General features: G+C 45.3%; 60 non-coding genes across 60 annotated transcripts; 40 read left to right on the top strand and 20 right to left on the bottom strand.

The window, feature by feature from the left end:
* Positions 1-255: 255 nt before the first annotated feature.
* Trnaa-cgc (transfer RNA alanine (anticodon CGC)) lies at positions 256-327 on the bottom strand. The gene has a single exon. It is a non-coding gene; the product is annotated as a tRNA-Ala (tRNA).
* Positions 328-445: 118 nt separating this feature from the next.
* On the top strand, positions 446-517 carry Trnaw-cca (transfer RNA tryptophan (anticodon CCA)). Its single transcript has one exon. It is a non-coding gene; the product is annotated as a tRNA-Trp (tRNA).
* A 318-nt stretch (positions 518-835) lies between these two features.
* Trnac-gca (transfer RNA cysteine (anticodon GCA)) lies at positions 836-907 on the top strand. The gene has a single exon. It is a non-coding gene; the product is annotated as a tRNA-Cys (tRNA).
* Positions 908-1,181: 274 nt separating this feature from the next.
* Trnaa-cgc (transfer RNA alanine (anticodon CGC)) lies at positions 1,182-1,253 on the bottom strand. The gene has a single exon. It is a non-coding gene; the product is annotated as a tRNA-Ala (tRNA).
* A 118-nt stretch (positions 1,254-1,371) lies between these two features.
* On the top strand, positions 1,372-1,443 carry Trnaw-cca (transfer RNA tryptophan (anticodon CCA)). The gene has a single exon. It is a non-coding gene; the product is annotated as a tRNA-Trp (tRNA).
* Positions 1,444-1,761: 318 nt separating this feature from the next.
* Trnac-gca (transfer RNA cysteine (anticodon GCA)) lies at positions 1,762-1,833 on the top strand. The gene has a single exon. It is a non-coding gene; the product is annotated as a tRNA-Cys (tRNA).
* Positions 1,834-2,107: 274 nt separating this feature from the next.
* On the bottom strand, positions 2,108-2,179 carry Trnaa-cgc (transfer RNA alanine (anticodon CGC)). Its single transcript has one exon. It is a non-coding gene; the product is annotated as a tRNA-Ala (tRNA).
* A 117-nt stretch (positions 2,180-2,296) lies between these two features.
* On the top strand, positions 2,297-2,368 carry Trnaw-cca (transfer RNA tryptophan (anticodon CCA)). The gene has a single exon. It is a non-coding gene; the product is annotated as a tRNA-Trp (tRNA).
* A 317-nt stretch (positions 2,369-2,685) lies between these two features.
* On the top strand, positions 2,686-2,757 carry Trnac-gca (transfer RNA cysteine (anticodon GCA)). Its single transcript has one exon. It is a non-coding gene; the product is annotated as a tRNA-Cys (tRNA).
* A 274-nt stretch (positions 2,758-3,031) lies between these two features.
* Positions 3,032-3,103, bottom strand: Trnaa-cgc (transfer RNA alanine (anticodon CGC)). Its single transcript has one exon. It is a non-coding gene; the product is annotated as a tRNA-Ala (tRNA).
* Positions 3,104-3,221: 118 nt separating this feature from the next.
* On the top strand, positions 3,222-3,293 carry Trnaw-cca (transfer RNA tryptophan (anticodon CCA)). Its single transcript has one exon. It is a non-coding gene; the product is annotated as a tRNA-Trp (tRNA).
* A 318-nt stretch (positions 3,294-3,611) lies between these two features.
* Trnac-gca (transfer RNA cysteine (anticodon GCA)) lies at positions 3,612-3,683 on the top strand. Its single transcript has one exon. It is a non-coding gene; the product is annotated as a tRNA-Cys (tRNA).
* Positions 3,684-3,956: 273 nt separating this feature from the next.
* On the bottom strand, positions 3,957-4,028 carry Trnaa-cgc (transfer RNA alanine (anticodon CGC)). The gene has a single exon. It is a non-coding gene; the product is annotated as a tRNA-Ala (tRNA).
* A 118-nt stretch (positions 4,029-4,146) lies between these two features.
* On the top strand, positions 4,147-4,218 carry Trnaw-cca (transfer RNA tryptophan (anticodon CCA)). The gene has a single exon. It is a non-coding gene; the product is annotated as a tRNA-Trp (tRNA).
* A 318-nt stretch (positions 4,219-4,536) lies between these two features.
* On the top strand, positions 4,537-4,608 carry Trnac-gca (transfer RNA cysteine (anticodon GCA)). Its single transcript has one exon. It is a non-coding gene; the product is annotated as a tRNA-Cys (tRNA).
* A 274-nt stretch (positions 4,609-4,882) lies between these two features.
* Positions 4,883-4,954, bottom strand: Trnaa-cgc (transfer RNA alanine (anticodon CGC)). Its single transcript has one exon. It is a non-coding gene; the product is annotated as a tRNA-Ala (tRNA).
* Positions 4,955-5,072: 118 nt separating this feature from the next.
* On the top strand, positions 5,073-5,144 carry Trnaw-cca (transfer RNA tryptophan (anticodon CCA)). The gene has a single exon. It is a non-coding gene; the product is annotated as a tRNA-Trp (tRNA).
* Positions 5,145-5,462: 318 nt separating this feature from the next.
* Positions 5,463-5,534, top strand: Trnac-gca (transfer RNA cysteine (anticodon GCA)). Its single transcript has one exon. It is a non-coding gene; the product is annotated as a tRNA-Cys (tRNA).
* A 274-nt stretch (positions 5,535-5,808) lies between these two features.
* Trnaa-cgc (transfer RNA alanine (anticodon CGC)) lies at positions 5,809-5,880 on the bottom strand. The gene has a single exon. It is a non-coding gene; the product is annotated as a tRNA-Ala (tRNA).
* A 118-nt stretch (positions 5,881-5,998) lies between these two features.
* Positions 5,999-6,070, top strand: Trnaw-cca (transfer RNA tryptophan (anticodon CCA)). The gene has a single exon. It is a non-coding gene; the product is annotated as a tRNA-Trp (tRNA).
* Positions 6,071-6,388: 318 nt separating this feature from the next.
* On the top strand, positions 6,389-6,460 carry Trnac-gca (transfer RNA cysteine (anticodon GCA)). The gene has a single exon. It is a non-coding gene; the product is annotated as a tRNA-Cys (tRNA).
* A 274-nt stretch (positions 6,461-6,734) lies between these two features.
* Trnaa-cgc (transfer RNA alanine (anticodon CGC)) lies at positions 6,735-6,806 on the bottom strand. Its single transcript has one exon. It is a non-coding gene; the product is annotated as a tRNA-Ala (tRNA).
* A 118-nt stretch (positions 6,807-6,924) lies between these two features.
* Trnaw-cca (transfer RNA tryptophan (anticodon CCA)) lies at positions 6,925-6,996 on the top strand. Its single transcript has one exon. It is a non-coding gene; the product is annotated as a tRNA-Trp (tRNA).
* Positions 6,997-7,314: 318 nt separating this feature from the next.
* Positions 7,315-7,386, top strand: Trnac-gca (transfer RNA cysteine (anticodon GCA)). The gene has a single exon. It is a non-coding gene; the product is annotated as a tRNA-Cys (tRNA).
* Positions 7,387-7,660: 274 nt separating this feature from the next.
* Positions 7,661-7,732, bottom strand: Trnaa-cgc (transfer RNA alanine (anticodon CGC)). Its single transcript has one exon. It is a non-coding gene; the product is annotated as a tRNA-Ala (tRNA).
* A 118-nt stretch (positions 7,733-7,850) lies between these two features.
* Trnaw-cca (transfer RNA tryptophan (anticodon CCA)) lies at positions 7,851-7,922 on the top strand. Its single transcript has one exon. It is a non-coding gene; the product is annotated as a tRNA-Trp (tRNA).
* A 318-nt stretch (positions 7,923-8,240) lies between these two features.
* Positions 8,241-8,312, top strand: Trnac-gca (transfer RNA cysteine (anticodon GCA)). Its single transcript has one exon. It is a non-coding gene; the product is annotated as a tRNA-Cys (tRNA).
* A 274-nt stretch (positions 8,313-8,586) lies between these two features.
* On the bottom strand, positions 8,587-8,658 carry Trnaa-cgc (transfer RNA alanine (anticodon CGC)). The gene has a single exon. It is a non-coding gene; the product is annotated as a tRNA-Ala (tRNA).
* Positions 8,659-8,776: 118 nt separating this feature from the next.
* Positions 8,777-8,848, top strand: Trnaw-cca (transfer RNA tryptophan (anticodon CCA)). Its single transcript has one exon. It is a non-coding gene; the product is annotated as a tRNA-Trp (tRNA).
* A 318-nt stretch (positions 8,849-9,166) lies between these two features.
* On the top strand, positions 9,167-9,238 carry Trnac-gca (transfer RNA cysteine (anticodon GCA)). Its single transcript has one exon. It is a non-coding gene; the product is annotated as a tRNA-Cys (tRNA).
* A 274-nt stretch (positions 9,239-9,512) lies between these two features.
* On the bottom strand, positions 9,513-9,584 carry Trnaa-cgc (transfer RNA alanine (anticodon CGC)). Its single transcript has one exon. It is a non-coding gene; the product is annotated as a tRNA-Ala (tRNA).
* A 118-nt stretch (positions 9,585-9,702) lies between these two features.
* On the top strand, positions 9,703-9,774 carry Trnaw-cca (transfer RNA tryptophan (anticodon CCA)). Its single transcript has one exon. It is a non-coding gene; the product is annotated as a tRNA-Trp (tRNA).
* Positions 9,775-10,092: 318 nt separating this feature from the next.
* Positions 10,093-10,164, top strand: Trnac-gca (transfer RNA cysteine (anticodon GCA)). Its single transcript has one exon. It is a non-coding gene; the product is annotated as a tRNA-Cys (tRNA).
* Positions 10,165-10,438: 274 nt separating this feature from the next.
* On the bottom strand, positions 10,439-10,510 carry Trnaa-cgc (transfer RNA alanine (anticodon CGC)). The gene has a single exon. It is a non-coding gene; the product is annotated as a tRNA-Ala (tRNA).
* Positions 10,511-10,628: 118 nt separating this feature from the next.
* Positions 10,629-10,700, top strand: Trnaw-cca (transfer RNA tryptophan (anticodon CCA)). The gene has a single exon. It is a non-coding gene; the product is annotated as a tRNA-Trp (tRNA).
* A 318-nt stretch (positions 10,701-11,018) lies between these two features.
* Positions 11,019-11,090, top strand: Trnac-gca (transfer RNA cysteine (anticodon GCA)). The gene has a single exon. It is a non-coding gene; the product is annotated as a tRNA-Cys (tRNA).
* Positions 11,091-11,364: 274 nt separating this feature from the next.
* Trnaa-cgc (transfer RNA alanine (anticodon CGC)) lies at positions 11,365-11,436 on the bottom strand. Its single transcript has one exon. It is a non-coding gene; the product is annotated as a tRNA-Ala (tRNA).
* Positions 11,437-11,554: 118 nt separating this feature from the next.
* Trnaw-cca (transfer RNA tryptophan (anticodon CCA)) lies at positions 11,555-11,626 on the top strand. Its single transcript has one exon. It is a non-coding gene; the product is annotated as a tRNA-Trp (tRNA).
* A 318-nt stretch (positions 11,627-11,944) lies between these two features.
* Positions 11,945-12,016, top strand: Trnac-gca (transfer RNA cysteine (anticodon GCA)). The gene has a single exon. It is a non-coding gene; the product is annotated as a tRNA-Cys (tRNA).
* Positions 12,017-12,290: 274 nt separating this feature from the next.
* On the bottom strand, positions 12,291-12,362 carry Trnaa-cgc (transfer RNA alanine (anticodon CGC)). The gene has a single exon. It is a non-coding gene; the product is annotated as a tRNA-Ala (tRNA).
* A 118-nt stretch (positions 12,363-12,480) lies between these two features.
* On the top strand, positions 12,481-12,552 carry Trnaw-cca (transfer RNA tryptophan (anticodon CCA)). The gene has a single exon. It is a non-coding gene; the product is annotated as a tRNA-Trp (tRNA).
* A 318-nt stretch (positions 12,553-12,870) lies between these two features.
* Positions 12,871-12,942, top strand: Trnac-gca (transfer RNA cysteine (anticodon GCA)). The gene has a single exon. It is a non-coding gene; the product is annotated as a tRNA-Cys (tRNA).
* A 274-nt stretch (positions 12,943-13,216) lies between these two features.
* Trnaa-cgc (transfer RNA alanine (anticodon CGC)) lies at positions 13,217-13,288 on the bottom strand. Its single transcript has one exon. It is a non-coding gene; the product is annotated as a tRNA-Ala (tRNA).
* Positions 13,289-13,406: 118 nt separating this feature from the next.
* Positions 13,407-13,478, top strand: Trnaw-cca (transfer RNA tryptophan (anticodon CCA)). The gene has a single exon. It is a non-coding gene; the product is annotated as a tRNA-Trp (tRNA).
* Positions 13,479-13,796: 318 nt separating this feature from the next.
* Trnac-gca (transfer RNA cysteine (anticodon GCA)) lies at positions 13,797-13,868 on the top strand. The gene has a single exon. It is a non-coding gene; the product is annotated as a tRNA-Cys (tRNA).
* A 274-nt stretch (positions 13,869-14,142) lies between these two features.
* On the bottom strand, positions 14,143-14,214 carry Trnaa-cgc (transfer RNA alanine (anticodon CGC)). Its single transcript has one exon. It is a non-coding gene; the product is annotated as a tRNA-Ala (tRNA).
* A 118-nt stretch (positions 14,215-14,332) lies between these two features.
* Positions 14,333-14,404, top strand: Trnaw-cca (transfer RNA tryptophan (anticodon CCA)). The gene has a single exon. It is a non-coding gene; the product is annotated as a tRNA-Trp (tRNA).
* A 318-nt stretch (positions 14,405-14,722) lies between these two features.
* Positions 14,723-14,794, top strand: Trnac-gca (transfer RNA cysteine (anticodon GCA)). Its single transcript has one exon. It is a non-coding gene; the product is annotated as a tRNA-Cys (tRNA).
* A 274-nt stretch (positions 14,795-15,068) lies between these two features.
* Trnaa-cgc (transfer RNA alanine (anticodon CGC)) lies at positions 15,069-15,140 on the bottom strand. The gene has a single exon. It is a non-coding gene; the product is annotated as a tRNA-Ala (tRNA).
* A 118-nt stretch (positions 15,141-15,258) lies between these two features.
* Trnaw-cca (transfer RNA tryptophan (anticodon CCA)) lies at positions 15,259-15,330 on the top strand. Its single transcript has one exon. It is a non-coding gene; the product is annotated as a tRNA-Trp (tRNA).
* A 318-nt stretch (positions 15,331-15,648) lies between these two features.
* On the top strand, positions 15,649-15,720 carry Trnac-gca (transfer RNA cysteine (anticodon GCA)). The gene has a single exon. It is a non-coding gene; the product is annotated as a tRNA-Cys (tRNA).
* A 274-nt stretch (positions 15,721-15,994) lies between these two features.
* On the bottom strand, positions 15,995-16,066 carry Trnaa-cgc (transfer RNA alanine (anticodon CGC)). The gene has a single exon. It is a non-coding gene; the product is annotated as a tRNA-Ala (tRNA).
* A 118-nt stretch (positions 16,067-16,184) lies between these two features.
* Positions 16,185-16,256, top strand: Trnaw-cca (transfer RNA tryptophan (anticodon CCA)). The gene has a single exon. It is a non-coding gene; the product is annotated as a tRNA-Trp (tRNA).
* Positions 16,257-16,574: 318 nt separating this feature from the next.
* Positions 16,575-16,646, top strand: Trnac-gca (transfer RNA cysteine (anticodon GCA)). Its single transcript has one exon. It is a non-coding gene; the product is annotated as a tRNA-Cys (tRNA).
* Positions 16,647-16,920: 274 nt separating this feature from the next.
* On the bottom strand, positions 16,921-16,992 carry Trnaa-cgc (transfer RNA alanine (anticodon CGC)). Its single transcript has one exon. It is a non-coding gene; the product is annotated as a tRNA-Ala (tRNA).
* A 118-nt stretch (positions 16,993-17,110) lies between these two features.
* Positions 17,111-17,182, top strand: Trnaw-cca (transfer RNA tryptophan (anticodon CCA)). Its single transcript has one exon. It is a non-coding gene; the product is annotated as a tRNA-Trp (tRNA).
* A 318-nt stretch (positions 17,183-17,500) lies between these two features.
* Positions 17,501-17,572, top strand: Trnac-gca (transfer RNA cysteine (anticodon GCA)). Its single transcript has one exon. It is a non-coding gene; the product is annotated as a tRNA-Cys (tRNA).
* Positions 17,573-17,846: 274 nt separating this feature from the next.
* On the bottom strand, positions 17,847-17,918 carry Trnaa-cgc (transfer RNA alanine (anticodon CGC)). Its single transcript has one exon. It is a non-coding gene; the product is annotated as a tRNA-Ala (tRNA).
* Positions 17,919-18,036: 118 nt separating this feature from the next.
* On the top strand, positions 18,037-18,108 carry Trnaw-cca (transfer RNA tryptophan (anticodon CCA)). Its single transcript has one exon. It is a non-coding gene; the product is annotated as a tRNA-Trp (tRNA).
* Positions 18,109-18,426: 318 nt separating this feature from the next.
* On the top strand, positions 18,427-18,498 carry Trnac-gca (transfer RNA cysteine (anticodon GCA)). The gene has a single exon. It is a non-coding gene; the product is annotated as a tRNA-Cys (tRNA).
* The last annotated feature ends 40 nt before the right edge of the window (positions 18,499-18,538 follow it).

Below are 18,538 nucleotides of genomic sequence, written 5' to 3'. Positions count from 1 at the left end.
AAACAAAAAGGACGATTGTCGCGGTGAGTTGCAAATACATGTTTGAGATGCACTCCGCACGCCATACCGAAGGCTTTGGAGCAACATTTCAATGGGAGGATCGCAGCCAAGGGTCTTGCAGGTCATCGTCCTGCCGCCATGAGGTCGAACTGTACGAAATCCACTTGCTTGGGGGAAGAATCTTGTACACTGAATTTTATAGAATATGGTGATAGGCAAAAGTTTTCATGTACTGCTGCACGGAGAAACAAAAATTGGAGGAGCTGGGATTTGAACCCAGGACTTTCTGCATGCGAAGCAGACACTCTACCACTGAGTTACACCCCCGCCAGAGCAAGTACATCTGGGACGAGTCTCTCCTGGATACTACTGTCATTATTTCTTAGGTTTGAACGGTACAGTAAGTTTTCGAGGAACCTATTCATGACAAGACCTAAGCAGCGTCGACTCCGTGGCGCAACGGTAGCGCGTCTGACTCCAGATCAGAAGGTTGCGTGTTCAAATCACGTCGGGGTCACAATGAAATTTTCGTTTACGAAAGCCATAGGCGAGTATGTCAGTTTAATCAGATACCAAACGATTACAAAGAACGGACGAACAGAACTTGCTTGAAAAAAGCTACTAGTGCAATTTTCGCATTCTGACATTAAGGTGAAGGCGCCGACTCGCACTTTCTCCAGGCGCGAGGTGTCTAGTATTTTTGATATTTATATCGTTTAACGCTAATATATAACTGAGAGATAATGATTACACGATATTTTGCTCGATTAGACGTCTTTAGCCAGGCAGAGTGTAATATTTTTCGTTAAGTTATGGGAATAGGAAGATCGTGAAAGGGGGTATAGCTCAGTCGTAGAGCATTCGACTGCAGATCGAGAGGTCCCCGGTTCAATCCCGGGTGCCCCCTTCATTTTTCAGTATCTCGAAAAAACAAAAGACGATTGTCGCGGTGAGTTGCAAATACATGTTTGAGATGCACTCCGCACGCCATACCGAAGGCTTTGGAGCAACATTTCAATGGGAGGATCGCAGCCAAGGGTCTTGCAGGTCATCGTCCTGCCGCCATGAGGTCGAACTGTACGAAATCCACTTGCTTGGGGGAAGAATCTTGTACACTGAATTTTATAGAATATGGTGATAGGCAAAAGTTTTCATGTACTGCTGCACGGAGAAACAAAAATTGGAGGAGCTGGGATTTGAACCCAGGACTTTCTGCATGCGAAGCAGACACTCTACCACTGAGTTACACCCCCGCCAGAGCAAGTACATCTGGGACGAGTCTCTCCTGGATACTACTGTCATTATTTCTTAGGTTTGAACGGTACAGTAAGTTTTCGAGGAACCTATTCATGACAAGACCTAAGCAGCGTCGACTCCGTGGCGCAACGGTAGCGCGTCTGACTCCAGATCAGAAGGTTGCGTGTTCAAATCACGTCGGGGTCACAATGAAATTTTCGTTTACGAAAGCCATAGGCGAGTATGTCAGTTTAATCAGATACCAAACGATTACAAAGAACGGACGAACAGAACTTGCTTGAAAAAAGCTACTAGTGCAATTTTCGCATTCTGACATTAAGGTGAAGGCGCCGACTCGCACTTTCTCCAGGCGCGAGGTGTCTAGTATTTTTGATATTTATATCGTTTAACGCTAATATATAACTGAGAGATAATGATTACACGATATTTTGCTCGATTAGACGTCTTTAGCCAGGCAGAGTGTAATATTTTTCGTTAAGTTATGGGAATAGGAAGATCGTGAAAGGGGGTATAGCTCAGTCGTAGAGCATTCGACTGCAGATCGAGAGGTCCCCGGTTCAATCCCGGGTGCCCCCTTCATTTTTCAGTATCTCGAAAAAACAAAAGACGATTGTCGCGGTGAGTTGCAAATACATGTTTGAGATGCACTCCGCACGCCATACCGAAGGCTTTGGAGCAACATTTCAATGGGAGGATCGCAGCCAAGGGTCTTGCAGGTCATCGTCCTGCCGCCATGAGGTCGAACTGTACGAAATCCACTTGCTTGGGGGAAGAATCTTGTACACTGAATTTTATAGAATATGGTGATAGGCAAAAGTTTTCATGTACTGCTGCACGGAGAAACAAAAATTGGAGGAGCTGGGATTTGAACCCAGGACTTTCTGCATGCGAAGCAGACACTCTACCACTGAGTTACACCCCCGCCAGAGCAAGTACATCTGGGACGAGTCTCTCCTGGATACTACTGTCATTATTTCTTAGGTTGAACGGTACAGTAAGTTTTCGAGGAACCTATTCATGACAAGACCTAAGCAGCGTCGACTCCGTGGCGCAACGGTAGCGCGTCTGACTCCAGATCAGAAGGTTGCGTGTTCAAATCACGTCGGGGTCACAATGAAATTTTCGTTTACGAAAGCCATAGGCGAGTATGTCAGTTTAATCAGATACCAAACGATTACAAAGAACGGACGAACAGAACTTGCTTGAAAAAAGCTACTAGTGCAATTTTCGCATTCTGACATTAAGGTGAAGCGCCGACTCGCACTTTCTCCAGGCGCGAGGTGTCTAGTATTTTTGATATTTATATCGTTTAACGCTAATATATAACTGAGAGATAATGATTACACGATATTTTGCTCGATTAGACGTCTTTAGCCAGGCAGAGTGTAATATTTTTCGTTAAGTTATGGGAATAGGAAGATCGTGAAAGGGGGTATAGCTCAGTCGTAGAGCATTCGACTGCAGATCGAGAGGTCCCCGGTTCAATCCCGGGTGCCCCCTTCATTTTTCAGTATCTCGAAAAAACAAAAGACGATTGTCGCGGTGAGTTGCAAATACATGTTTGAGATGCACTCCGCACGCCATACCGAAGGCTTTGGAGCAACATTTCAATGGGAGGATCGCAGCCAAGGGTCTTGCAGGTCATCGTCCTGCCGCCATGAGGTCGAACTGTACGAAATCCACTTGCTTGGGGGAAGAATCTTGTACACTGAATTTTATAGAATATGGTGATAGGCAAAAGTTTTCATGTACTGCTGCACGGAGAAACAAAAATTGGAGGAGCTGGGATTTGAACCCAGGACTTTCTGCATGCGAAGCAGACACTCTACCACTGAGTTACACCCCCGCCAGAGCAAGTACATCTGGGACGAGTCTCTCCTGGATACTACTGTCATTATTTCTTAGGTTTGAACGGTACAGTAAGTTTTCGAGGAACCTATTCATGACAAGACCTAAGCAGCGTCGACTCCGTGGCGCAACGGTAGCGCGTCTGACTCCAGATCAGAAGGTTGCGTGTTCAAATCACGTCGGGGTCACAATGAAATTTTCGTTTACGAAAGCCATAGGCGAGTATGTCAGTTTAATCAGATACCAAACGATTACAAAGAACGGACGAACAGAACTTGCTTGAAAAAAGCTACTAGTGCAATTTTCGCATTCTGACATTAAGGTGAAGGCGCCGACTCGCACTTTCTCCAGGCGCGAGGTGTCTAGTATTTTTGATATTTATATCGTTTAACGCTAATATATAACTGAGAGATAATGATTACACGATATTTTGCTCGATTAGACGTCTTTAGCCAGGCAGAGTGTAATATTTTTCGTTAAGTTATGGGAATAGGAAGATCGTGAAAGGGGGTATAGCTCAGTCGTAGAGCATTCGACTGCAGATCGAGAGGTCCCCGGTTCAATCCCGGGTGCCCCCTTCATTTTTCAGTATCTCGAAAAAACAAAAGACGATTGTCGCGGTGAGTTGCAAATACATGTTTGAGATGCACTCCGCACGCCATACCGAAGGCTTTGGAGCAACATTTCAATGGGAGGATCGCAGCCAAGGGTCTTGCAGGTCATCGTCCTGCCGCCATGAGGTCGAACTGTACGAAATCCACTTGCTTGGGGAAGAATCTTGTACACTGAATTTTATAGAATATGGTGATAGGCAAAAGTTTTCATGTACTGCTGCACGGAGAAACAAAAATTGGAGGAGCTGGGATTTGAACCCAGGACTTTCTGCATGCGAAGCAGACACTCTACCACTGAGTTACACCCCCGCCAGAGCAAGTACATCTGGGACGAGTCTCTCCTGGATACTACTGTCATTATTTCTTAGGTTTGAACGGTACAGTAAGTTTTCGAGGAACCTATTCATGACAAGACCTAAGCAGCGTCGACTCCGTGGCGCAACGGTAGCGCGTCTGACTCCAGATCAGAAGGTTGCGTGTTCAAATCACGTCGGGGTCACAATGAAATTTTCGTTTACGAAAGCCATAGGCGAGTATGTCAGTTTAATCAGATACCAAACGATTACAAAGAACGGACGAACAGAACTTGCTTGAAAAAAGCTACTAGTGCAATTTTCGCATTCTGACATTAAGGTGAAGGCGCCGACTCGCACTTTCTCCAGGCGCGAGGTGTCTAGTATTTTTGATATTTATATCGTTTAACGCTAATATATAACTGAGAGATAATGATTACACGATATTTTGCTCGATTAGACGTCTTTAGCCAGGCAGAGTGTAATATTTTTCGTTAAGTTATGGGAATAGGAAGATCGTGAAAGGGGGTATAGCTCAGTCGTAGAGCATTCGACTGCAGATCGAGAGGTCCCCGGTTCAATCCCGGGTGCCCCCTTCATTTTTCAGTATCTCGAAAAAACAAAAGACGATTGTCGCGGTGAGTTGCAAATACATGTTTGAGATGCACTCCGCACGCCATACCGAAGGCTTTGGAGCAACATTTCAATGGGAGGATCGCAGCCAAGGGTCTTGCAGGTCATCGTCCTGCCGCCATGAGGTCGAACTGTACGAAATCCACTTGCTTGGGGGAAGAATCTTGTACACTGAATTTTATAGAATATGGTGATAGGCAAAAGTTTTCATGTACTGCTGCACGGAGAAACAAAAATTGGAGGAGCTGGGATTTGAACCCAGGACTTTCTGCATGCGAAGCAGACACTCTACCACTGAGTTACACCCCCGCCAGAGCAAGTACATCTGGGACGAGTCTCTCCTGGATACTACTGTCATTATTTCTTAGGTTTGAACGGTACAGTAAGTTTTCGAGGAACCTATTCATGACAAGACCTAAGCAGCGTCGACTCCGTGGCGCAACGGTAGCGCGTCTGACTCCAGATCAGAAGGTTGCGTGTTCAAATCACGTCGGGGTCACAATGAAATTTTCGTTTACGAAAGCCATAGGCGAGTATGTCAGTTTAATCAGATACCAAACGATTACAAAGAACGGACGAACAGAACTTGCTTGAAAAAAGCTACTAGTGCAATTTTCGCATTCTGACATTAAGGTGAAGGCGCCGACTCGCACTTTCTCCAGGCGCGAGGTGTCTAGTATTTTTGATATTTATATCGTTTAACGCTAATATATAACTGAGAGATAATGATTACACGATATTTTGCTCGATTAGACGTCTTTAGCCAGGCAGAGTGTAATATTTTTCGTTAAGTTATGGGAATAGGAAGATCGTGAAAGGGGGTATAGCTCAGTCGTAGAGCATTCGACTGCAGATCGAGAGGTCCCCGGTTCAATCCCGGGTGCCCCCTTCATTTTTCAGTATCTCGAAAAAACAAAAGACGATTGTCGCGGTGAGTTGCAAATACATGTTTGAGATGCACTCCGCACGCCATACCGAAGGCTTTGGAGCAACATTTCAATGGGAGGATCGCAGCCAAGGGTCTTGCAGGTCATCGTCCTGCCGCCATGAGGTCGAACTGTACGAAATCCACTTGCTTGGGGGAAGAATCTTGTACACTGAATTTTATAGAATATGGTGATAGGCAAAAGTTTTCATGTACTGCTGCACGGAGAAACAAAAATTGGAGGAGCTGGGATTTGAACCCAGGACTTTCTGCATGCGAAGCAGACACTCTACCACTGAGTTACACCCCCGCCAGAGCAAGTACATCTGGGACGAGTCTCTCCTGGATACTACTGTCATTATTTCTTAGGTTTGAACGGTACAGTAAGTTTTCGAGGAACCTATTCATGACAAGACCTAAGCAGCGTCGACTCCGTGGCGCAACGGTAGCGCGTCTGACTCCAGATCAGAAGGTTGCGTGTTCAAATCACGTCGGGGTCACAATGAAATTTTCGTTTACGAAAGCCATAGGCGAGTATGTCAGTTTAATCAGATACCAAACGATTACAAAGAACGGACGAACAGAACTTGCTTGAAAAAAGCTACTAGTGCAATTTTCGCATTCTGACATTAAGGTGAAGGCGCCGACTCGCACTTTCTCCAGGCGCGAGGTGTCTAGTATTTTTGATATTTATATCGTTTAACGCTAATATATAACTGAGAGATAATGATTACACGATATTTTGCTCGATTAGACGTCTTTAGCCAGGCAGAGTGTAATATTTTTCGTTAAGTTATGGGAATAGGAAGATCGTGAAAGGGGGTATAGCTCAGTCGTAGAGCATTCGACTGCAGATCGAGAGGTCCCCGGTTCAATCCCGGGTGCCCCCTTCATTTTTCAGTATCTCGAAAAAACAAAAGACGATTGTCGCGGTGAGTTGCAAATACATGTTTGAGATGCACTCCGCACGCCATACCGAAGGCTTTGGAGCAACATTTCAATGGGAGGATCGCAGCCAAGGGTCTTGCAGGTCATCGTCCTGCCGCCATGAGGTCGAACTGTACGAAATCCACTTGCTTGGGGGAAGAATCTTGTACACTGAATTTTATAGAATATGGTGATAGGCAAAAGTTTTCATGTACTGCTGCACGGAGAAACAAAAATTGGAGGAGCTGGGATTTGAACCCAGGACTTTCTGCATGCGAAGCAGACACTCTACCACTGAGTTACACCCCCGCCAGAGCAAGTACATCTGGGACGAGTCTCTCCTGGATACTACTGTCATTATTTCTTAGGTTTGAACGGTACAGTAAGTTTTCGAGGAACCTATTCATGACAAGACCTAAGCAGCGTCGACTCCGTGGCGCAACGGTAGCGCGTCTGACTCCAGATCAGAAGGTTGCGTGTTCAAATCACGTCGGGGTCACAATGAAATTTTCGTTTACGAAAGCCATAGGCGAGTATGTCAGTTTAATCAGATACCAAACGATTACAAAGAACGGACGAACAGAACTTGCTTGAAAAAAGCTACTAGTGCAATTTTCGCATTCTGACATTAAGGTGAAGGCGCCGACTCGCACTTTCTCCAGGCGCGAGGTGTCTAGTATTTTTGATATTTATATCGTTTAACGCTAATATATAACTGAGAGATAATGATTACACGATATTTTGCTCGATTAGACGTCTTTAGCCAGGCAGAGTGTAATATTTTTCGTTAAGTTATGGGAATAGGAAGATCGTGAAAGGGGGTATAGCTCAGTCGTAGAGCATTCGACTGCAGATCGAGAGGTCCCCGGTTCAATCCCGGGTGCCCCCTTGATTTTTCAGTATCTCGAAAAAACAAAAGACGATTGTCGCGGTGAGTTGCAAATACATGTTTGAGATGCACTCCGCACGCCATACCGAAGGCTTTGGAGCAACATTTCAATGGGAGGATCGCAGCCAAGGGTCTTGCAGGTCATCGTCCTGCCGCCATGAGGTCGAACTGTACGAAATCCACTTGCTTGGGGGAAGAATCTTGTACACTGAATTTTATAGAATATGGTGATAGGCAAAAGTTTTCATGTACTGCTGCACGGAGAAACAAAAATTGGAGGAGCTGGGATTTGAACCCAGGACTTTCTGCATGCGAAGCAGACACTCTACCACTGAGTTACACCCCCGCCAGAGCAAGTACATCTGGGACGAGTCTCTCCTGGATACTACTGTCATTATTTCTTAGGTTTGAACGGTACAGTAAGTTTTCGAGGAACCTATTCATGACAAGACCTAAGCAGCGTCGACTCCGTGGCGCAACGGTAGCGCGTCTGACTCCAGATCAGAAGGTTGCGTGTTCAAATCACGTCGGGGTCACAATGAAATTTTCGTTTACGAAAGCCATAGGCGAGTATGTCAGTTTAATCAGATACCAAACGATTACAAAGAACGGACGAACAGAACTTGCTTGAAAAAAGCTACTAGTGCAATTTTCGCATTCTGACATTAAGGTGAAGGCGCCGACTCGCACTTTCTCCAGGCGCGAGGTGTCTAGTATTTTTGATATTTATATCGTTTAACGCTAATATATAACTGAGAGATAATGATTACACGATATTTTGCTCGATTAGACGTCTTTAGCCAGGCAGAGTGTAATATTTTTCGTTAAGTTATGGGAATAGGAAGATCGTGAAAGGGGGTATAGCTCAGTCGTAGAGCATTCGACTGCAGATCGAGAGGTCCCCGGTTAAATCCCGGGTGCCCCCTTCATTTTTCAGTATCTCGAAAAAACAAAAGACGATTGTCGCGGTGAGTTGCAAATACATGTTTGAGATGCACTCCGCACGCCATACCGAAGGCTTTGGAGCAACATTTCAATGGGAGGATCGCAGCCAAGGGTCTTGCAGGTCATCGTCCTGCCGCCATGAGGTCGAACTGTACGAAATCCACTTGCTTGGGGGAAGAATCTTGTACACTGAATTTTATAGAATATGGTGATAGGCAAAAGTTTTCATGTACTGCTGCACGGAGAAACAAAAATTGGAGGAGCTGGGATTTGAACCCAGGACTTTCTGCATGCGAAGCAGACACTCTACCACTGAGTTACACCCCCGCCAGAGCAAGTACATCTGGGACGAGTCTCTCCTGGATACTACTGTCATTATTTCTTAGGTTTGAACGGTACAGTAAGTTTTCGAGGAACCTATTCATGACAAGACCTAAGCAGCGTCGACTCCGTGGCGCAACGGTAGCGCGTCTGACTCCAGATCAGAAGGTTGCGTGTTCAAATCACGTCGGGGTCACAATGAAATTTTCGTTTACGAAAGCCATAGGCGAGTATGTCAGTTTAATCAGATACCAAACGATTACAAAGAACGGACGAACAGAACTTGCTTGAAAAAAGCTACTAGTGCAATTTTCGCATTCTGACATTAAGGTGAAGGCGCCGACTCGCACTTTCTCCAGGCGCGAGGTGTCTAGTATTTTTGATATTTATATCGTTTAACGCTAATATATAACTGAGAGATAATGATTACACGATATTTTGCTCGATTAGACGTCTTTAGCCAGGCAGAGTGTAATATTTTTCGTTAAGTTATGGGAATAGGAAGATCGTGAAAGGGGGTATAGCTCAGTCGTAGAGCATTCGACTGCAGATCGAGAGGTCCCCGGTTCAATCCCGGGTGCCCCCTTCATTTTTCAGTATCTCGAAAAAACAAAAGACGATTGTCGCGGTGAGTTGCAAATACATGTTTGAGATGCACTCCGCACGCCATACCGAAGGCTTTGGAGCAACATTTCAATGGGAGGATCGCAGCCAAGGGTCTTGCAGGTCATCGTCCTGCCGCCATGAGGTCGAACTGTACGAAATCCACTTGCTTGGGGGAAGAATCTTGTACACTGAATTTTATAGAATATGGTGATAGGCAAAAGTTTTCATGTACTGCTGCACGGAGAAACAAAAATTGGAGGAGCTGGGATTTGAACCCAGGACTTTCTGCATGCGAAGCAGACACTCTACCACTGAGTTACACCCCCGCCAGAGCAAGTACATCTGGGACGAGTCTCTCCTGGATACTACTGTCATTATTTCTTAGGTTTGAACGGTACAGTAAGTTTTCGAGGAACCTATTCATGACAAGACCTAAGCAGCGTCGACTCCGTGGCGCAACGGTAGCGCGTCTGACTCCAGATCAGAAGGTTGCGTGTTCAAATCACGTCGGGGTCACAATGAAATTTTCGTTTACGAAAGCCATAGGCGAGTATGTCAGTTTAATCAGATACCAAACGATTACAAAGAACGGACGAACAGAACTTGCTTGAAAAAAGCTACTAGTGCAATTTTCGCATTCTGACATTAAGGTGAAGGCGCCGACTCGCACTTTCTCCAGGCGCGAGGTGTCTAGTATTTTTGATATTTATATCGTTTAACGCTAATATATAACTGAGAGATAATGATTACACGATATTTTGCTCGATTAGACGTCTTTAGCCAGGCAGAGTGTAATATTTTTCGTTAAGTTATGGGAATAGGAAGATCGTGAAAGGGGGTATAGCTCAGTCGTAGAGCATTCGACTGCAGATCGAGAGGTCCCCGGTTCAATCCCGGGTGCCCCCTTGATTTTTCAGTATCTCGAAAAAACAAAAGACGATTGTCGCGGTGAGTTGCAAATACATGTTTGAGATGCACTCCGCACGCCATACCGAAGGCTTTGGAGCAACATTTCAATGGGAGGATCGCAGCCAAGGGTCTTGCAGGTCATCGTCCTGCCGCCATGAGGTCGAACTGTACGAAATCCACTTGCTTGGGGGAAGAATCTTGTACACTGAATTTTATAGAATATGGTGATAGGCAAAAGTTTTCATGTACTGCTGCACGGAGAAACAAAAATTGGAGGAGCTGGGATTTGAACCCAGGACTTTCTGCATGCGAAGCAGACACTCTACCACTGAGTTACACCCCCGCCAGAGCAAGTACATCTGGGACGAGTCTCTCCTGGATACTACTGTCATTATTTCTTAGGTTTGAACGGTACAGTAAGTTTTCGAGGAACCTATTCATGACAAGACCTAAGCAGCGTCGACTCCGTGGCGCAACGGTAGCGCGTCTGACTCCAGATCAGAAGGTTGCGTGTTCAAATCACGTCGGGGTCACAATGAAATTTTCGTTTACGAAAGCCATAGGCGAGTATGTCAGTTTAATCAGATACCAAACGATTACAAAGAACGGACGAACAGAACTTGCTTGAAAAAAGCTACTAGTGCAATTTTCGCATTCTGACATTAAGGTGAAGGCGCCGACTCGCACTTTCTCCAGGCGCGAGGTGTCTAGTATTTTTGATATTTATATCGTTTAACGCTAATATATAACTGAGAGATAATGATTACACGATATTTTGCTCGATTAGACGTCTTTAGCCAGGCAGAGTGTAATATTTTTCGTTAAGTTATGGGAATAGGAAGATCGTGAAAGGGGGTATAGCTCAGTCGTAGAGCATTCGACTGCAGATCGAGAGGTCCCCGGTTCAATCCCGGGTGCCCCCTTCATTTTTCAGTATCTCGAAAAAACAAAAGACGATTGTCGCGGTGAGTTGCAAATACATGTTTGAGATGCACTCCGCACGCCATACCGAAGGCTTTGGAGCAACATTTCAATGGGAGGATCGCAGCCAAGGGTCTTGCAGGTCATCGTCCTGCCGCCATGAGGTCGAACTGTACGAAATCCACTTGCTTGGGGGAAGAATCTTGTACACTGAATTTTATAGAATATGGTGATAGGCAAAAGTTTTCATGTACTGCTGCACGGAGAAACAAAAATTGGAGGAGCTGGGATTTGAACCCAGGACTTTCTGCATGCGAAGCAGACACTCTACCACTGAGTTACACCCCCGCCAGAGCAAGTACATCTGGGACGAGTCTCTCCTGGATACTACTGTCATTATTTCTTAGGTTTGAACGGTACAGTAAGTTTTCGAGGAACCTATTCATGACAAGACCTAAGCAGCGTCGACTCCGTGGCGCAACGGTAGCGCGTCTGACTCCAGATCAGAAGGTTGCGTGTTCAAATCACGTCGGGGTCACAATGAAATTTTCGTTTACGAAAGCCATAGGCGAGTATGTCAGTTTAATCAGATACCAAACGATTACAAAGAACGGACGAACAGAACTTGCTTGAAAAAAGCTACTAGTGCAATTTTCGCATTCTGACATTAAGGTGAAGGCGCCGACTCGCACTTTCTCCAGGCGCGAGGTGTCTAGTATTTTTGATATTTATATCGTTTAACGCTAATATATAACTGAGAGATAATGATTACACGATATTTTGCTCGATTAGACGTCTTTAGCCAGGCAGAGTGTAATATTTTTCGTTAAGTTATGGGAATAGGAAGATCGTGAAAGGGGGTATAGCTCAGTCGTAGAGCATTCGACTGCAGATCGAGAGGTCCCCGGTTAAATCCCGGGTGCCCCCTTTATTTTTCAGTATCTCGAAAAAACAAAAGACGATTGTCGCGGTGAGTTGCAAATACATGTTTGAGATGCACTCCGCACGCCATACCGAAGGCTTTGGAGCAACATTTCAATGGGAGGATCGCAGCCAAGGGTCTTGCAGGTCATCGTCCTGCCGCCATGAGGTCGAACTGTACGAAATCCACTTGCTTGGGGGAAGAATCTTGTACACTGAATTTTATAGAATATGGTGATAGGCAAAAGTTTTCATGTACTGCTGCACGGAGAAACAAAAATTGGAGGAGCTGGGATTTGAACCCAGGACTTTCTGCATGCGAAGCAGACACTCTACCACTGAGTTACACCCCCGCCAGAGCAAGTACATCTGGGACGAGTCTCTCCTGGATACTACTGTCATTATTTCTTAGGTTTGAACGGTACAGTAAGTTTTCGAGGAACCTATTCATGACAAGACCTAAGCAGCGTCGACTCCGTGGCGCAACGGTAGCGCGTCTGACTCCAGATCAGAAGGTTGCGTGTTCAAATCACGTCGGGGTCACAATGAAATTTTCGTTTACGAAAGCCATAGGCGAGTATGTCAGTTTAATCAGATACCAAACGATTACAAAGAACGGACGAACAGAACTTGCTTGAAAAAAGCTACTAGTGCAATTTTCGCATTCTGACATTAAGGTGAAGGCGCCGACTCGCACTTTCTCCAGGCGCGAGGTGTCTAGTATTTTTGATATTTATATCGTTTAACGCTAATATATAACTGAGAGATAATGATTACACGATATTTTGCTCGATTAGACGTCTTTAGCCAGGCAGAGTGTAATATTTTTCGTTAAGTTATGGGAATAGGAAGATCGTGAAAGGGGGTATAGCTCAGTCGTAGAGCATTCGACTGCAGATCGAGAGGTCCCCGGTTAAATCCCGGGTGCCCCCTTCATTTTTCAGTATCTCGAAAAAACAAAAGACGATTGTCGCGGTGAGTTGCAAATACATGTTTGAGATGCACTCCGCACGCCATACCGAAGGCTTTGGAGCAACATTTCAATGGGAGGATCGCAGCCAAGGGTCTTGCAGGTCATCGTCCTGCCGCCATGAGGTCGAACTGTACGAAATCCACTTGCTTGGGGGAAGAATCTTGTACACTGAATTTTATAGAATATGGTGATAGGCAAAAGTTTTCATGTACTGCTGCACGGAGAAACAAAAATTGGAGGAGCTGGGATTTGAACCCAGGACTTTCTGCATGCGAAGCAGACACTCTACCACTGAGTTACACCCCCGCCAGAGCAAGTACATCTGGGACGAGTCTCTCCTGGATACTACTGTCATTATTTCTTAGGTTTGAACGGTACAGTAAGTTTTCGAGGAACCTATTCATGACAAGACCTAAGCAGCGTCGACTCCGTGGCGCAACGGTAGCGCGTCTGACTCCAGATCAGAAGGTTGCGTGTTCAAATCACGTCGGGGTCACAATGAAATTTTCGTTTACGAAAGCCATAGGCGAGTATGTCAGTTTAATCAGATACCAAACGATTACAAAGAACGGACGAACAGAACTTGCTTGAAAAAAGCTACTAGTGCAATTTTCGCATTCTGACATTAAGGTGAAGGCGCCGACTCGCACTTTCTCCAGGCGCGAGGTGTCTAGTATTTTTGATATTTATATCGTTTAACGCTAATATATAACTGAGAGATAATGATTACACGATATTTTGCTCGATTAGACGTCTTTAGCCAGGCAGAGTGTAATATTTTTCGTTAAGTTATGGGAATAGGAAGATCGTGAAAGGGGGTATAGCTCAGTCGTAGAGCATTCGACTGCAGATCGAGAGGTCCCCGGTTCAATCCCGGGTGCCCCCTTGATTTTTCAGTATCTCGAAAAAACAAAAGACGATTGTCGCGGTGAGTTGCAAATACATGTTTGAGATGCACTCCGCACGCCATACCGAAGGCTTTGGAGCAACATTTCAATGGGAGGATCGCAGCCAAGGGTCTTGCAGGTCATCGTCCTGCCGCCATGAGGTCGAACTGTACGAAATCCACTTGCTTGGGGGAAGAATCTTGTACACTGAATTTTATAGAATATGGTGATAGGCAAAAGTTTTCATGTACTGCTGCACGGAGAAACAAAAATTGGAGGAGCTGGGATTTGAACCCAGGACTTTCTGCATGCGAAGCAGACACTCTACCACTGAGTTACACCCCCGCCAGAGCAAGTACATCTGGGACGAGTCTCTCCTGGATACTACTGTCATTATTTCTTAGGTTTGAACGGTACAGTAAGTTTTCGAGGAACCTATTCATGACAAGACCTAAGCAGCGTCGACTCCGTGGCGCAACGGTAGCGCGTCTGACTCCAGATCAGAAGGTTGCGTGTTCAAATCACGTCGGGGTCACAATGAAATTTTCGTTTACGAAAGCCATAGGCGAGTATGTCAGTTTAATCAGATACCAAACGATTACAAAGAACGGACGAACAGAACTTGCTTGAAAAAAGCTACTAGTGCAATTTTCGCATTCTGACATTAAGGTGAAGGCGCCGACTCGCACTTTCTCCAGGCGCGAGGTGTCTAGTATTTTTGATATTTATATCGTTTAACGCTAATATATAACTGAGAGATAATGATTACACGATATTTTGCTCGATTAGACGTCTTTAGCCAGGCAGAGTGTAATATTTTTCGTTAAGTTATGGGAATAGGAAGATCGTGAAAGGGGGTATAGCTCAGTCGTAGAGCATTCGACTGCAGATCGAGAGGTCCCCGGTTCAATCCCGGGTGCCCCCTTCATTTTTCAGTATCTCGAAAAAACAAAAGACGATTGTCGCGGTGAGTTGCAAATACATGTTTGAGATGCACTCCGCACGCCATACCGAAGGCTTTGGAGCAACATTTCAATGGGAGGATCGCAGCCAAGGGTCTTGCAGGTCATCGTCCTGCCGCCATGAGGTCGAACTGTACGAAATCCACTTGCTTGGGGGAAGAATCTTGTACACTGAATTTTATAGAATATGGTGATAGGCAAAAGTTTTCATGTACTGCTGCACGGAGAAACAAAAATTGGAGGAGCTGGGATTTGAACCCAGGACTTTCTGCATGCGAAGCAGACACTCTACCACTGAGTTACACCCCCGCCAGAGCAAGTACATCTGGGACGAGTCTCTCCTGGATACTACTGTCATTATTTCTTAGGTTTGAACGGTACAGTAAGTTTTCGAGGAACCTATTCATGACAAGACCTAAGCAGCGTCGACTCCGTGGCGCAACGGTAGCGCGTCTGACTCCAGATCAGAAGGTTGCGTGTTCAAATCACGTCGGGGTCACAATGAAATTTTCGTTTACGAAAGCCATAGGCGAGTATGTCAGTTTAATCAGATACCAAACGATTACAAAGAACGGACGAACAGAACTTGCTTGAAAAAAGCTACTAGTGCAATTTTCGCATTCTGACATTAAGGTGAAGGCGCCGACTCGCACTTTCTCCAGGCGCGAGGTGTCTAGTATTTTTGATATTTATATCGTTTAACGCTAATATATAACTGAGAGATAATGATTACACGATATTTTGCTCGATTAGACGTCTTTAGCCAGGCAGAGTGTAATATTTTTCGTTAAGTTATGGGAATAGGAAGATCGTGAAAGGGGGTATAGCTCAGTCGTAGAGCATTCGACTGCAGATCGAGAGGTCCCCGGTTCAATCCCGGGTGCCCCCTTCATTTTTCAGTATCTCGAAAAAACAAAAGACGATTGTCGCGGTGAGTTGCAAATACATGTTTGAGATGCACTCCGCACGCCATACCGAAGGCTTTGGAGCAACATTTCAATGGGAGGATCACAGCCAAGGGTCTTGCAGGTCATCGTCCTGCCGCCATGAGGTCGAACTGTACGAAATCCACTTGCTTGGGGGAAGAATCTTGTACACTGAATTTTATAGAATATGGTGATAGGCAAAAGTTTTCATGTACTGCTGCACGGAGAAACAAAAATTGGAGGAGCTGGGATTTGAACCCAGGACTTTCTGCATGCGAAGCAGACACTCTACCACTGAGTTACACCCCCGCCAGAGCAAGTACATCTGGGACGAGTCTCTCCTGGATACTACTGTCATTATTTCTTAGGTTTGAACGGTACAGTAAGTTTTCGAGGAACCTATTCATGACAAGACCTAAGCAGCGTCGACTCCGTGGCGCAACGGTAGCGCGTCTGACTCCAGATCAGAAGGTTGCGTGTTCAAATCACGTCGGGGTCACAATGAAATTTTCGTTTACGAAAGCCATAGGCGAGTATGTCAGTTTAATCAGATACCAAACGATTACAAAGAACGGACGAACAGAACTTGCTTGAAAAAAGCTACTAGTGCAATTTTCGCATTCTGACATTAAGGTGAAGGCGCCGACTCGCACTTTCTCCAGGCGCGAGGTGTCTAGTATTTTTGATATTTATATCGTTTAACGCTAATATATAACTGAGAGATAATGATTACACGATATTTTGCTCGATTAGACGTCTTTAGCCAGGCAGAGTGTAATATTTTTCGTTAAGTTATGGGAATAGGAAGATCGTGAAAGGGGGTATAGCTCAGTCGTAGAGCATTCGACTGCAGATCGAGAGGTCCCCGGTTCAATCCCGGGTGCCCCCTTCATTTTTCAGTATCTCGAAAAAACAAAAGACGATTGTCGCGGTGAGTTGCAAATACATGTTTGAGATGCACTCCGCACGCCATACCGAAGGCTTTGGAGCAACATTTCAATGGGAGGATCGCAGCCAAGGGTCTTGCAGGTCATCGTCCTGCCGCCATGAGGTCGAACTGTACGAAATCCACTTGCTTGGGGGAAGAATCTTGTACACTGAATTTTATAGAATATGGTGATAGGCAAAAGTTTTCATGTACTGCTGCACGGAGAAACAAAAATTGGAGGAGCTGGGATTTGAACCCAGGACTTTCTGCATGCGAAGCAGACACTCTACCACTGAGTTACACCCCCGCCAGAGCAAGTACATCTGGGACGAGTCTCTCCTGGATACTACTGTCATTATTTCTTAGGTTTGAACGGTACAGTAAGTTTTCGAGGAACCTATTCATGACAAGACCTAAGCAGCGTCGACTCCGTGGCGCAACGGTAGCGCGTCTGACTCCAGATCAGAAGGTTGCGTGTTCAAATCACGTCGGGGTCACAATGAAATTTTCGTTTACGAAAGCCATAGGCGAGTATGTCAGTTTAATCAGATACCAAACGATTACAAAGAACGGACGAACAGAACTTGCTTGAAAAAAGCTACTAGTGCAATTTTCGCATTCTGACATTAAGGTGAAGGCGCCGACTCGCACTTTCTCCAGGCGCGAGGTGTCTAGTATTTTTGATATTTATATCGTTTAACGCTAATATATAACTGAGAGATAATGATTACACGATATTTTGCTCGATTAGACGTCTTTAGCCAGGCAGAGTGTAATATTTTTCGTTAAGTTATGGGAATAGGAAGATCGTGAAAGGGGGTATAGCTCAGTCGTAGAGCATTCGACTGCAGATCGAGAGGTCCCCGGTTCAATCCCGGGTGCCCCCTTCATTTTTCAGTATCTCGAAAAAACAAAAGACGATTGTCGCGGTGAGTTGCAAATACATGTTTGAGATGCACTCCGCACGCCATACCGAAGGCTTTGGAGCAACATTTCAATGGGAGGATCGCAGCCAAGGGTCTTGCAGGTCATCGTCCTGCCGCCATGAGGTCGAACTGTACGAAATCCACTTGCTTGGGGGAAGAATCTTGTACACTGAATTTTATAGAATATGGTGATAGGCAAAAGTTTTCATGTACTGCTGCACGGAGAAACAAAAATTGGAGGAGCTGGGATTTGAACCCAGGACTTTCTGCATGCGAAGCAGACACTCTACCACTGAGTTACACCCCCGCCAGAGCAAGTACATCTGGGACGAGTCTCTCCTGGATACTACTGTCATTATTTCTTAGGTTTGAACGGTACAGTAAGTTTTCGAGGAACCTATTCATGACAAGACCTAAGCAGCGTCGACTCCGTGGCGCAACGGTAGCGCGTCTGACTCCAGATCAGAAGGTTGCGTGTTCAAATCACGTCGGGGTCACAATGAAATTTTCGTTTACGAAAGCCATAGGCGAGTATGTCAGTTTAATCAGATACCAAACGATTACAAAGAACGGACGAACAGAACTTGCTTGAAAAAAGCTACTAGTGCAATTTTCGCATTCTGACATTAAGGTGAAGGCGCCGACTCGCACTTTCTCCAGGCGCGAGGTGTCTAGTATTTTTGATATTTATATCGTTTAACGCTAATATATAACTGAGAGATAATGATTACACGATATTTTGCTCGATTAGACGTCTTTAGCCAGGCAGAGTGTAATATTTTTCGTTAAGTTATGGGAATAGGAAGATCGTGAAAGGGGGTATAGCTCAGTCGTAGAGCATTCGACTGCAGATCGAGAGGTCCCCGGTTCAATCCCGGGTGCCCCCTTCATTTTTCAGTATCTCGAAAAAACAAAAGACGATTGTCG

The sequence above is a fragment of the Schistocerca cancellata genome, chromosome 3, assembly GCF_023864275.1.
Source record: "Schistocerca cancellata isolate TAMUIC-IGC-003103 chromosome 3, iqSchCanc2.1, whole genome shotgun sequence".
Taxonomy (NCBI): Eukaryota; Metazoa; Arthropoda; class Insecta; order Orthoptera; family Acrididae; genus Schistocerca; species Schistocerca cancellata.
Note: the sequence above shows the minus strand (reverse complement) of the source record. Positions and strands in the feature narration are given on the sequence as shown.